The sequence below is a fragment of the Tachyglossus aculeatus genome, chromosome 3 (genome assembly GCF_015852505.1).
Source record: "Tachyglossus aculeatus isolate mTacAcu1 chromosome 3, mTacAcu1.pri, whole genome shotgun sequence".
Taxonomy (NCBI): domain Eukaryota; kingdom Metazoa; phylum Chordata; class Mammalia; order Monotremata; family Tachyglossidae; genus Tachyglossus; species Tachyglossus aculeatus.
The window spans coordinates 60,668,480-60,680,594 of NC_052068.1; the positions used below are offsets into that span (position 1 = coordinate 60,668,480).

The window sequence follows — 12,115 nt, forward strand, 5'->3', positions numbered from 1 at the left end:
TGTATCTACCCCAGTGCTTAGAACAATGTGTAGCACATAGTAAGCGCTTAAGAAATACCATTAGCATTATTATAGTAGTAGTAGTGCATGCTGAAAATAGGTGGAATTTAGAAGTATAAAGCAAAGCAGCAGTGGGAGGAACTTAATCCATTTTGGTGAAGGTTTAGTACTAGCGTGTGTAGTGGAGTAAAATCCTTTTCCAGACTCCTGTTAAGATGAAAGCCCAAACTTTCAAATGTCTTTATGAGGCAAATGAAGCAAACTGACAAATCCATCTGTTCTCCCTGTGACTTGGCTGACTTAGAGGAAAAGTAACAAAGAAGGAAGAAAGTCTGAATTGGGCAGTCCTCATTGTGATTCCCCTTGGATATGGAAATTGTGTTTGCATTGGTGTTTGCATTTGTATTTGCAGTTTGTTTGCAAATGTGTTTGCAATTGGAAGTTCAGGCTTCACCCGGGATTGAATCCTCGGACAGAGCAGGAGAGGCAAGGGGACACGGCTGTCTTGCAGTGAGTTGATGTTTTTCTGAATTACAAAATAAATGTTGAAACTGCTGCGCAATGAAAGGACCATTTCCAAACCATGAGCTTTTAGAGGTTATTAGAAGCCTTAGATAATGACCTCGTTCTGGAATTAAGAAGGTAGGGTTCATGGTGAAGACCAGCTTCATACTAACTTCTAAGGTGAGAGAGGAGAGATCGGGGTGCATTTTTCTGAGACTCAGATCAACTGCCCTGTCACATTCTCTGTTGCATTTGAAAATGTGCCACTCATACCTGATTGTTCAATCGCACCCCTGAAATTGAGTGACACTGTGGAGGTGCAGGGTTGGGCTCTTGTGAACTTGGGAGAACTATAAAAGCGGGGAAAGCTGGTACTAAATCCACCTGAGAAATCTGTAGAATGGTACCTTGAAATGGAATACTTGTAACCAACCATCCTTTTAGAAAAAAAAAAACACAACTTGGTCTTTGGTGTTTTTGCATAGTGCATGTGAAATCTCTAGGGTTCATGTGTTTTGCGGTGGTTAAGGGACTTGAGTTTGCTAAACAGGGTAAATTTGGTTCTCCCATGTCCCCGATGAAGCCCAACTGAAATAAAACTCACATTATAGCACACGCGTCTTGCCCGAGGCCAAATGCGTGGATCCAGACATTTCTTCCGACCTCACGGTTGTGTTCTGTCCAGGTAGATGTTCTGGAGCGGCGAAAGGAGTTATTCACATGGCCTTGGAAAATTGCACAAGGAATTGTTTAGCTAATGGACCGGCGGGAGCTATTCCTTCATCTTTAAGGGCAATGTCCACAGGGCTTCACCTTTAGGGGTTAAAGAAATTGAAACCGACTGATTTGCCGAGGGGATGGCAGGATGTCCAGAAGGGCTGATTCCCTTCATCTCTATGTTCTTTGGATTTATTGGTGCTTTTTTGTTGTTGTTTTAATGATACTCACTCTGCACATAGTAAGCGCTCAATAAATGCGATTGATGATGATGATGATGATGGGCCAGGCACTGTACTAAGCCCCGGGGTAGATATAAGCTAATCAGGTTGGACGCAGTCCCTGTCCCACTTGGGGCTCACAGTCTTGATCCCCATTTTACAGATGAGGTAACTGAGGTACAGAGAAATGAAGTACATGCCCAAGGTCACACAGCAGACAATTGGCGGAGCCAGGAGTAGAACCCAGGCCTGTGCTCTTTCCACTAGGCCACGCTGCTTCTCAGTATTCCCTTAGTGGGGTCGTGGCTATTATTTAATGTGATTCATATTTGCCCACACACATTCATTTGTACCCACACAAAAGGCAACCTGGATTCCTCTAGCCTTCTCAGTTCAATCCGTGTCCCAGACTTAATTTCCTGTTGTCCAGTCTACGAGGAATGGCCACCGATTCAAGTTGCTATATGCCAGTTTCCCAAACCCCTCCCGTTCCCTTGCTCCTTGAGTTTCAGCCACCTCCATCCCACCCCTCAGCTTCCCCGTCACCCTATCAAACTCAAAGCCCCTTCTGAGCTGATGGCTGTTTGAAAATGCGAAGGAATTCAAATTATCCTCCTTAGGAACAAGGGGAAGAAAATTGCTCTCAGCATGGTGAGTCGGTTAGTATGCTTATGCTACTTGTCATTGATGCCCGGTCACGTCTGCCCACCCAGAATGCTCTGCTTCCCCCTTCTAGCAATCAATCAATCAATCAGTAGTATTTATTGAGCGCTTACTGTGTGCAGAGCACTGTACTAAGCGCTTGGGAAATACAAGTTGGCAACATATAGAGACAGTCCCTACCCAACAGTGGGCTCACAGTCTAGAAGGGGGAGACAGAGAACAAAACCAAACATACTAACAAAATAAAATAAATAGAATAGATATGTACAAGTAAAATAAATAAATAAATAGAGTAATAAATATGTACAAACATATATACAGGTGCTGTGGGGAAGGGAAGACTGTGAGCCCGCTGTTGGGTAGGGACCGTCTCTATATGTTGCCAACTTGTACTTCCCAAGCGCTTAGTACAGTGCTGTGCACACAGTAAGCGCTCAATAAATATGATTGAATGAATGAATGCTTTGAATAATTTGCAGAGGGAAAAATCAAGTTGCAAATATAATTTTTTTTAAAAATTGGTTTTCCAAACCTTTGGCCTGGGCTTGGCCTCTTGGTGCCTTTCCCTCACCCAGAGGAACACTGAGAAGCAGCGTGGCCTAGTGGCTAGACTCCGGGCCTGGGGATCAGAGGACCTGGATTCTAAGCCCAGCTCCACCACTTGTCTGCATTGTGACCTTGGGCAAGCCACTTCACTTCTGTGAGCCTCAGTTCCCTCATCTGTAAAATGGAGGTGAAGACTGAGAGCCCCATGTGGGACTCCCATCCCCACAGCACCTGTATATATGTTTGTACATATTTATTACTCTATTTATTTATTTATTTATTTTACTTGTACATATCTATTCTGCTTATTTTATTTTGTTAGTATGTTTGGTTTTGTTCTCTGTCTCCCCCTTTTAGTCTGTGAGCCCACTGTTGGGTAGGGACTGTCTCTATATGTTGCCAATTTGTACTTCCCAAGCACTTAGTACAGTGCTCTGCACACAGTAAGCACTCAATAAATACAATTGATGACGATGATGATGACTTCATGTGGGAATCCAGCGTGGTCAGCGTGTGGCAAACCCCAGTGCTTAGTACAATGCTCGGCACATAGTAAGTGCTTGACAAATACCATTCTTTAAAAATGGGCGAAGGAGGCGTCCGAGTGAGCCATTGGTGCTTATTTCTCACCCCCTGGGGTGAGGTATCCAAGCAGAGGAGGTATCCAAGCAGACCATCTGTGCTTATTCCTCACCTTAGGGCAAAGGAGGCATACGATTGGGCCACTGGTGCACAATTCCACCCACCCCAGTAAGGGGACAGCCGCCTCCGGTCCAGAGGGCAAACCTTGAACTGGATAACCGTCCCAGGTCCTGGGGTTACCGCGTACGACGCCAACCTCAACCCAGCATGCCGGACCTCCGGCTCTTCGCTCCGGGTTCCGACCTCTTCCTGGGAAACCCCCTCCAGAGATCTCACCCTCGGCAGCGAGACCCCTCCTCCGGGGGCTCCCCAGCTTAGGTTTCCACGGGAACCGTAAGTCTCCCGTGGGTAAAAAATCGCCATCTGCCTTTCTCTTTGCTTTTCCCCTCCGGTTTACTTTGGCCCGGCCGGCCGGGTCTGGCATCCAGGCAGCGGTTATTGACAAGAGCCGCTTGTTATCTTCCTGCACATGCTCTTTCGACAAGTTAAACATTGACCGTTTGGCGGCGGATGGCATTCCACGGGTTGGCCGGCCCAGGCTGGCACCACTGGGTGGGTGGCTTCCGTTTGGAATCATAATCTTTGTCACCAGTGGGGTATTTGTGAAGTGCCTACTATGTGCCAAGCGCTGTGCCAAGTGCTGGAGTGGATCATCAGATTAGTTTCCCGCAGTGCTCCGGGAACAGATGGGCCCCATCCGGCAAGTCCAGACTTCCTTGGCTTTTGTGAACTGTTGAGGCCCGGAGGAGGCCAAGTGGTGGCATTTATGGAAACGCGACGGGGGTGCGATTTGCATCAGCTCTGGGAACACTGCTTGGCACATAGTAAGCGCTTAACAAATACTATAATTATTATATGAAGCGTTTGGTTGGTTTACAGATTTGTCTGGGCGTCCTATCAGGCCTACCAATCCCTCGTAGAAAGGGTTGAACATGACGCCGTCTCTCCCTGCCCATCATATGATGCAATCTGACACAGGCCTGGTGCCCGACTCCCCGCACGATGCGGGCCTGGGAATGTTCCCTCTGGGCCGGGCAATGGTGGCAGGGCTCCGTGGCCCAGGGTTTGCCCCTGCCCAGGTACTGTTGCTAGCCCAGGGGATTTATTTTTTGTCCTATCTTCAAATAAAAATCAAACACGAAGCTTCTTGTTACATCTCCTCCTTCCTCATCTGGGGAGTGTGGGATCTGGCGAGGAGCTGCAGATCAGTCAGTCAGTCCTATTTATTGAGCGCTTACTGTGTGCAGAGCACTATACTAAGTGCTTGGGAGGGTGAAATATAACAGCAAACAGACATGCTCCCTGCCCAAAATGAGCTACCTTCTAGAGAGGGAGGTAGACATTAATATAAATAAATTACAGAAATGTACATAAGTGCTGTGGGGCTGGGTGGGGTGATAAATAAAGGGAGCATGTCAGGGCGATGCATAATGAAGTGGAAGAAGAGGAAAGGAGGGCTTAGTCAGGGAAGGCCTCTTGGAGAGACATGCTTTCGATAAGGCTTTGAACAGGAGGAGAGTGATTGTCAGATATGAAGAGGGAGGGCATTCCAGGCCAGAGACAAGACGTGGGCGAGAGATCAGCAGTGAGATAGATGAGATGGAGGCACAGTGAGAAGATTGGCATTAGAGGAGCCAAGTGTGAGGGCTAGGTTGTAATAAGAGAGTAGTGAGGAGAGGGAGGAGGGGGCAAGGTGATTGAGGCCATTAAAGCCAGTGGTGAGGAGTTTCTGTTTGATGCAGAAGTGGATGGCCCAACACTGGAGGTTCTTGAGTGAGAAAACATGGCCTGTGCTTTCTTCCTAACCCCACTCTGGCCACCAGTCTGGAGCCCAGCCTGACGAAGTAGGAATGGACTTAGGGCAGCACGAGTCTTCTCGAGGAACTGGGACAGAGCCGCTTCGGTTTGCCGCCGTCCCGCTTTGAAGGGGGGGAAAATGGCCACCGCTCCAGAGCCTGGGCTGATGAGTGAGGAGGTAATATAATAATAATAATGACATTTATTAAGTGCTTACTATGTTCAAAGCACTGTTCTAAGCGCTGGGGAGGTTACAAGGTGATCAGGTTGTCCCACAGGGGCAGATGAGGTAACTGAGGCCCAGAGAAGTGAAGTGACTTGCCCACAGTCACACAGCTGACAAGTGGCAGAGCCTGGATTTGAACCCATGGTGACTGACTCCAAAACCCGTGCTCTTTCCACTGAACCGCACTGCTTCCCTAACATTCTCAGTGTTATTCTCTATCCCCTATGCCATGCTGCTTCATCATGAAGCGGGAGGGGGTTCCAGTCTAGGAGTTGTGAGCAAGGGGTCGACAGTGAAAGAGATGAGTTGGAGGCACAGTGAGTGGACTGGGGTTGGAGAAGAGAAAGTCGGAGGCTGGGTTGTAGTGGAAGAGGAACGAGGATAGGTCATGGGGAGAGCCAATTGAGTGCTTAAACTCTTTAACCTGTCTTCTGGCCATTTGAGAATCTAACACTAACATTCTCAATGTTGAGAATATTGAGATGGACCTCGATCCCCTCTCCCCCCATCTCCACCTTAACGGCCTCTCTGTCCCCCCAAGGAACTGAGACAGCAGAGCGCCTGCATTCCCCAGGACAGGACAGGACCCAGGGGACTGGTGATCAGTCTGGGTCCCTTCAATCCATCAGTCAATCAATGTCAGTGGTATTTATTGAGCGCTTACTGTGTGAAGAGCACAGTACTAATTGCTTGGGAGAGTACAATACAACAGAATTAGCAGGCACACTCCTTGCTTGTATTGAGCTGAGCTCCTCCTGAGTAACTCGGAACATCCCGCCTCCCTCTTTCTCCTTTATCAGGCGACCTTGTAATTCAAACAGTAAAGAGGGAGGACTAGAAGCGGCTCTAAATCGTTCATCCATCGGATTATCTTCCTGGGTTCTGGTCCCAACTCCTTCACATACCTCCTGTGTGACCTTGGGCAAGTGAGCCAGCTGTTGGGTAGGGACTGTCTCTATATGTTGCCAACATGTACTTCCCAAGCGCTTAGTATAGTGCTCTGCACACAGTAAGTGCTCAATAAATACGATTGACTGATTGATTCACCTAACTTCTCTGTGCCTCAGTTACCTCATCTGTAAAATGGGATTTAGACTGTGAGCCCCATGTGGGATAACCTGATCACCTTGTATCCCCCCCCCCACCCAGCGCTTAGAACAGTGCTTCACACATAGCAAGTGCTTAACAAATGCCGTTATCATTATTATTATTCTCTGGGCCTCAGTTACCTCATCTGAAAAATGGGGACTAAGACTATGGGCCCCATGTGAGACAGGGACTGTGTCCAAACTGATCAGCTTGTATCATCACCAGCGCTTAGTACAGTGCCTGGCACACCCTAAGTGCTTAATAAATACCACACACAAAAAAAGTATTTCACCCAATTAAGGTGCCTTAGCAGAAAGTATGCCAACCCGTCATGGAAACTGTATTTATCAAGGGTCCAACTTGGGCTCAGTAAATTGATTTAGACCTGGTCCTCGCAATCTGAGGAAAGAAGTGGTGGAAGTGAAATAGAAAATGGGTAAATTCCAAATTCACCAGTCCAAACTAAGTTGCTCAAAGGGTATTTGGAGAGAGGTGGATTTCTGAGGCTCCTACCTTCACCTCAGTGGTCCAGGGAAGAATCCTTGTGTCAGTGCATCGTATTTATTGAGCACTTACTGTGTGCTGAGCGCTGTATTGAGCACTTGAGAGGGGACAGTAGAACTGTAAAACAGACACATCCCTCGCCCACTCCGTGTTTTGACACGGGCCTCTGGCAGAGGGTGGAGTGGCCATCGGAGCCAGTGGGCTTTGCTCTGATCGAAGGCAGTGAACCTGGATGGGGCTAGAGTTACTGCAGAGAACCCAGGACTCCTGTGTCCCTTTGGCGGCTCCCAGCACATGGGTCCTCACTTGTGCTTCCCCCCAGCCCCCTTCCAGCTCCTCTAGCGGAATGGAGCATCCATCCCAGCTGTTGATCTCATTTACCATCAATCGTCATCATCAATCGTATTTATTGAGCGCTTACTGTGTGCAGAGCACTGTACTAAGCGCTTGGGAAGTACAAGTTGGCAACATATAGAGACATTTACAGCTAGTAGGTTGGTCTGGCAAGGTCTATCAATCAACCGATGCTATTTACTGTGTTCAGAGCTTACCCTCAGTCCTATGTAAATATCCTTAATTCATTTCAGTGGCTGCCTTCCCTTTTAGACTGTAAGGTCCTTGTGGGCGGGGAATATGTCTACCAAATCTATTGTGCTGATTGTGCTTAATACAATCAATCGATCAATCAATCAGTGCATCATATTTATTGAGCGCTTACTGCATACAGAGCACTCTACTAAGCTCTAGGGAGAGTACATTCAATCATTCAATCATATTGAGCGCTTACTGTATGCAGAACACTGTACTAAGTGCTTGGGAAGTACAAGTCGGCAGCATGTAGAGTTGGTCCCTACCCAACAACGGGCTCACAGTCTAAAAGTACAGAGAAGCAGCATGGCGTGGAGGATAGAGCTCAGGCCTGCGAGTCAGAAGGTCATGGGTTCTAATCCCATCCCTGCTGTATGTCGTCTTTATGACCTTGGGCAAGTCACTTCAGTTCTCTGGGCCTCAGTTACCTCATCTGTAAAATGGGAATCAAGACTGTGATCCCCACATGGGACATAGACTGTGTCCAACCCATTTTGCTTATATCCAACCCAGTGCTTAGTACAGTGGAAGCACTTAACAAATACATTATTATTATTATTATTATTATTATTATCATTATCATTAATTATATAATAGTGTTGGTAGATACATTCCCTTCACCCAAAGAGCTCACAATATAGAGGAAAGTGCTTTGCCCACAGTAAGTGCTCAATAAATACATTGAGAGGTGAGCCCGTTGTTGGGTAGGGATTGTCTCTGTTGCTGAATTGTACTTTCCAAGTGCTTAGTACAGTGCTCTGCACACAGTAAGTGCTCAATAAATACGATTGAATGAATTGAATGAATGGGAAAATATAATACGATTGAGTTGATAGATATGATTTCTGCCCCCCACCCCAAAACTTACAATCTAATGGGGAAGACTGACAATAAAATAAATTACAGAGTATAAGGATATGTACAAAAGTGCTGTGGGTGGGGATGGGGTGAGTCAGGGAATATCAAAGTGCTTAGAGGTACAGACTCAACTGCCTAAGTGACACAGAAGGAAGACTAGGATAGGGAGGTGAGAGGCAAATCAGGAAAGACTTCCGTAGGAAATATAGTTTTAGTGGAGCTGTGAAGATGGGGAGAGGCTTGGTCTATGGAATATAATAATAATAATTACATTTGTTAAGCACTTACTACATGCAAAGTACTGTACTAAGCGCTGGGGTGGGTACAAGCAAATGGGGTTGGATACAGCCCCTGTCCCACATGGGCCTCACAGTCTTGATCCCCATTTTACAGATGAGGTAACTGAGGCACAGAGAAGTGAAGTGTCTTGCCCAAGGTCACACAGCAGACAAGCGGTGGAGGTGGGATTAGAACCTGTGACCTTCTGTGCTCTATCCATTATGCCATGCTGCTTCATCATGAAGCTGGAGGGGGTTCCAGGCTAGGAGTTGTGAGCAAGGGGTCGACAGTGAAAGAGATGAGATGGAGGCACAGTGAGTGGACTGGGGTTGGAGGAGAGACAGTCGGAGGCTGGGTTGTAGTGGAAGAGGAGCGAGGATAGCTCATGGGGAGAGCCAATTGAGCACCTAAACTCTTTAACCTGGATTCTGGCCGTTTGAGAAGGGTTTTGATTGTGCACTCCTGTTTTTCTTGTTTTTTGGGGGTTTTTGAGTGGTATTTGTTAGGTGCTTACTATGTGCCAGGCACTGTACTGTCTTGACTTCTAGCCTGTTGAACTCAGTTATGCATCTGGACCATGGGGACCAAATGAGGTGAAGGCGGGGCCTCAGACCCCAGCGGCTTTGGCCGGTTAGCTGGAGGCGGATTTGCAGGAAGCCAGAGGCCCGGCTGGGGTCTTCCCACGTGCTTTGAATTGTGCTCTCTGCGCACAGTAAGTGTCCAAAAAATATCACTGATCAATGGATTCACCAACTGGCAGGACCTTCCGGACAAAGGCTCCTGTGAGCCGGGAGAAGCCAGGCAGCGGACGGCTCTGTAGGGTTTTGGGTGGCCAGCTCAGAAATCACTCATGGAGTGTTTTGACCTTGAGATTTTCATGGGGCCCCAGAGGGATTGAAACTTTTTCTGGAACATTTGATTTGGTTCCCATCCCAGTGTGGCAGGTGCCAGTTTCCCTCAGTTAAGAAGGGCAGAGGACAGTGGGTTTGTGTCACTGCCATGCAGACCCCTCAGCCCCTTCCCCAGGGGGAACAATTAGGGCTGCCGTTTCCACAGGCTTCTAGGAAAAAGATGTTAAAGGGAATGAGATCTCAAGGTCCTGCAGAGAGCCAACATCCTCTCCTGCCCCTCGCAGGACAAGGATTGGGTCCGATCGTATCAACTCTGGCGCTTAGCGCGGTGCTTAGTGACCGATCCGTGGTGTTTTCCAATCAGTTACGTTATTTATTGAGTGCTTACTGTGTGCAGCTTGGGAGAGAACCGTACAACGGAGGTGGCAGACACGGTCCCTGCCCACAAAGACCTTTCAGTCTAGGGGAATTGTACATTGTAAGCAGTTAAATGCCACAGTGGATATTGTTTTTATGTTGTGTGTGAGTACAACAAGGGCCATGAGTTTTTGACCATCCATGACTGTCCTGTCACCAAGGAGTGGATCGGTTTTAAAGGAGTAAAATTGAGGGGCCGGGTTGTGGTGCGAGAGGATAGTAAGGATAGGCCGTGGGGAGAGCTGAACTTTTTAACCTTGATTCTGGCCATTTGAGGTAGGTTGTGATTTTGCCATGCTGTCCAGGTTTGTGCCTTGACTTCTAGCCTGTTAAACTCAATTATGTGACCAGGCGTTGGGGAAGGAATCAGGAGGAAGAGGGACCTTGAACCCCAGTGGTTTTGGTTTATTATGCACTTATTGTGCGCAGAGCACTGTCCTAAGTACTTGAGAGAGTATAACAGACGCATTCCCTGCCCACTGTAAGTTTACAGTCTAGAGGGGTCAGTGAGAGAAATGTCCCAGGGGCGCTTCGAGTAGGAGAATTGAGGGCAATCCACGCTCTTTCCTCAGCCTGGTAAAGGGGCAGCAGAAGGGCAGGTCTCCCCCTCTAAACTCTAAGCTCGTTATGGTCAGGAAATAATAATAATAATGATGATGATGGCATTTGTTAAGCGCTTACTAAGTGCAAAGCACTGTTCTAAGCGCTGGGGGGGATACAAGGTGATCAGGTTGTCCCACGTGGGGCTCACAGTCATCATCCCCATTTTACAGATGAGGTAACTGATGCTCCGAGAAGTTAAGCGACTTGCCCAAGGTCACACAGCAGACATGTGGTGGAGCTGGGATTCGAACCCATGACCTCTGACTCCAAAGCCCGTGCTCTTTCCACTGAGCCACGCTGCTTCTCTGTCTGCCAACTCTTATAGTCTATCAACCAATCTATGGTGTTTATGGAGTGCTAACTGTGTGCAGGCACTGTACTAAGCACTTGGGAGAGTACAACACAGCAATATACCAAACACATTCCCCGCCCACAGCGAGCTTACAGTCTAGAGGGGGAGGCAGACGTTAATATAAAAAAAATAAATTACGGAGAGGGACATAAGTGTTGTGGGGCTGGGTTGGGCGTGGTGAATAAAAGGAGCAAGTCAGGGACACACAGAAGGGAGTGGGAAAAGTGGAAATGAGGGCTTCATCAGGGAAGGCCTCTTGGAGGAGATGTGCCTTCAATAAGGTTTTGAAGGTGGGGACAGTAATTATCTGTCGGATATGAAAAGGGAGTGTGTTCCAGGCCAATCAATCAATCAATCGTATTTATTGATCGCTTACTATGTGCAGAGCACTGTACTAAGCGCTTGGGAAGTACAAATTGGCAACATATAGAGACAGTCCCTACCCAACAGTGGGCTCACTGTCTAAAAGGGGAAGACAGAGAACAAAACCAAACATACTCACAAAATAAAATAAATAGAATAGATATGTACAAGTAAAATGAATAAATAAATAGAGTAATAAATATGTACAAACATATATACATATATACAGGTGCTGTGGGGAAGGGAAGGAGGTAAGAAGGGGGGGATGGAGAGGGGGACGAGGGGGAGAGGAAGGAAGGGGCTCAGTCTGGGAAGGCCTCCTGGAGACAGAGACAGGACACTGAATTCTACTCTCCCAAGTGCTTAGTACAGCGCTCTGTGCGTAGTAAGCGCTCAATAAATACCATCGATTGATTGATTGATCCATCCCCTAATCTCCCCCAGGCCAGCTGCTTCCAGCAACCTTTCTTCCAAACACAGTAAGAAACCAAGTCACCCTGGCTCTGCACTTTCCTGCTGGGTGACATTAGGTAAATCACATAAGTTCTCAGTGCCTCCGTTTCCTCATCTGTAAAATGGGGAGATTCAATGCCTGTACTCCCTCCTACTTAGACTCTGAGCCCCATATAGTACAGGGACTTGCATAGATCCCAGTCCTCAGGGCAAAGCGTGGCACACCATAAGTGCTTACTAAGAAGCAGCGGGGCTCAGTGGAAAGAGCCCGGGCTTTGGAGTCAGAGGTCAGAGGTTCAAATCCCGGCTCCCCCAGTTGTCAGCTGTGTGACTTTGGGCAAGTCACTTAACTTCTCTGTGCTTCAGTTACCTCATCTGTAAAATAGGTTTTAAGACTCTGAGCCCCCCGTGGGACAACCTGATCAACTTGTACCCTCCCTAG

At 47.6% G+C, this 12,115-nt stretch overlaps 1 protein-coding gene across 3 annotated transcripts in view; it reads left to right on the plus strand.

The window, feature by feature from the left end:
* Window positions 1–12,115, plus strand: part of GHR (growth hormone receptor) — a 198,769-nt gene that overhangs the window by 8,035 nt on the left and 178,619 nt on the right. The window contains exon 2 of one of the 3 annotated variants that reach the window (XM_038743638.1): window positions 413–510. The exons of 1 other annotated variant lie outside the window; for it this stretch is intronic. The gene's annotated coding sequence lies outside the window, so the exon portion shown is untranslated. Of the gene's footprint in view, window positions 1–412; window positions 511–3,568; window positions 3,627–12,115 lie in introns of those variants that run through there. One more of the 3 variants, XM_038743639.1, reaches the window with a different exon arrangement.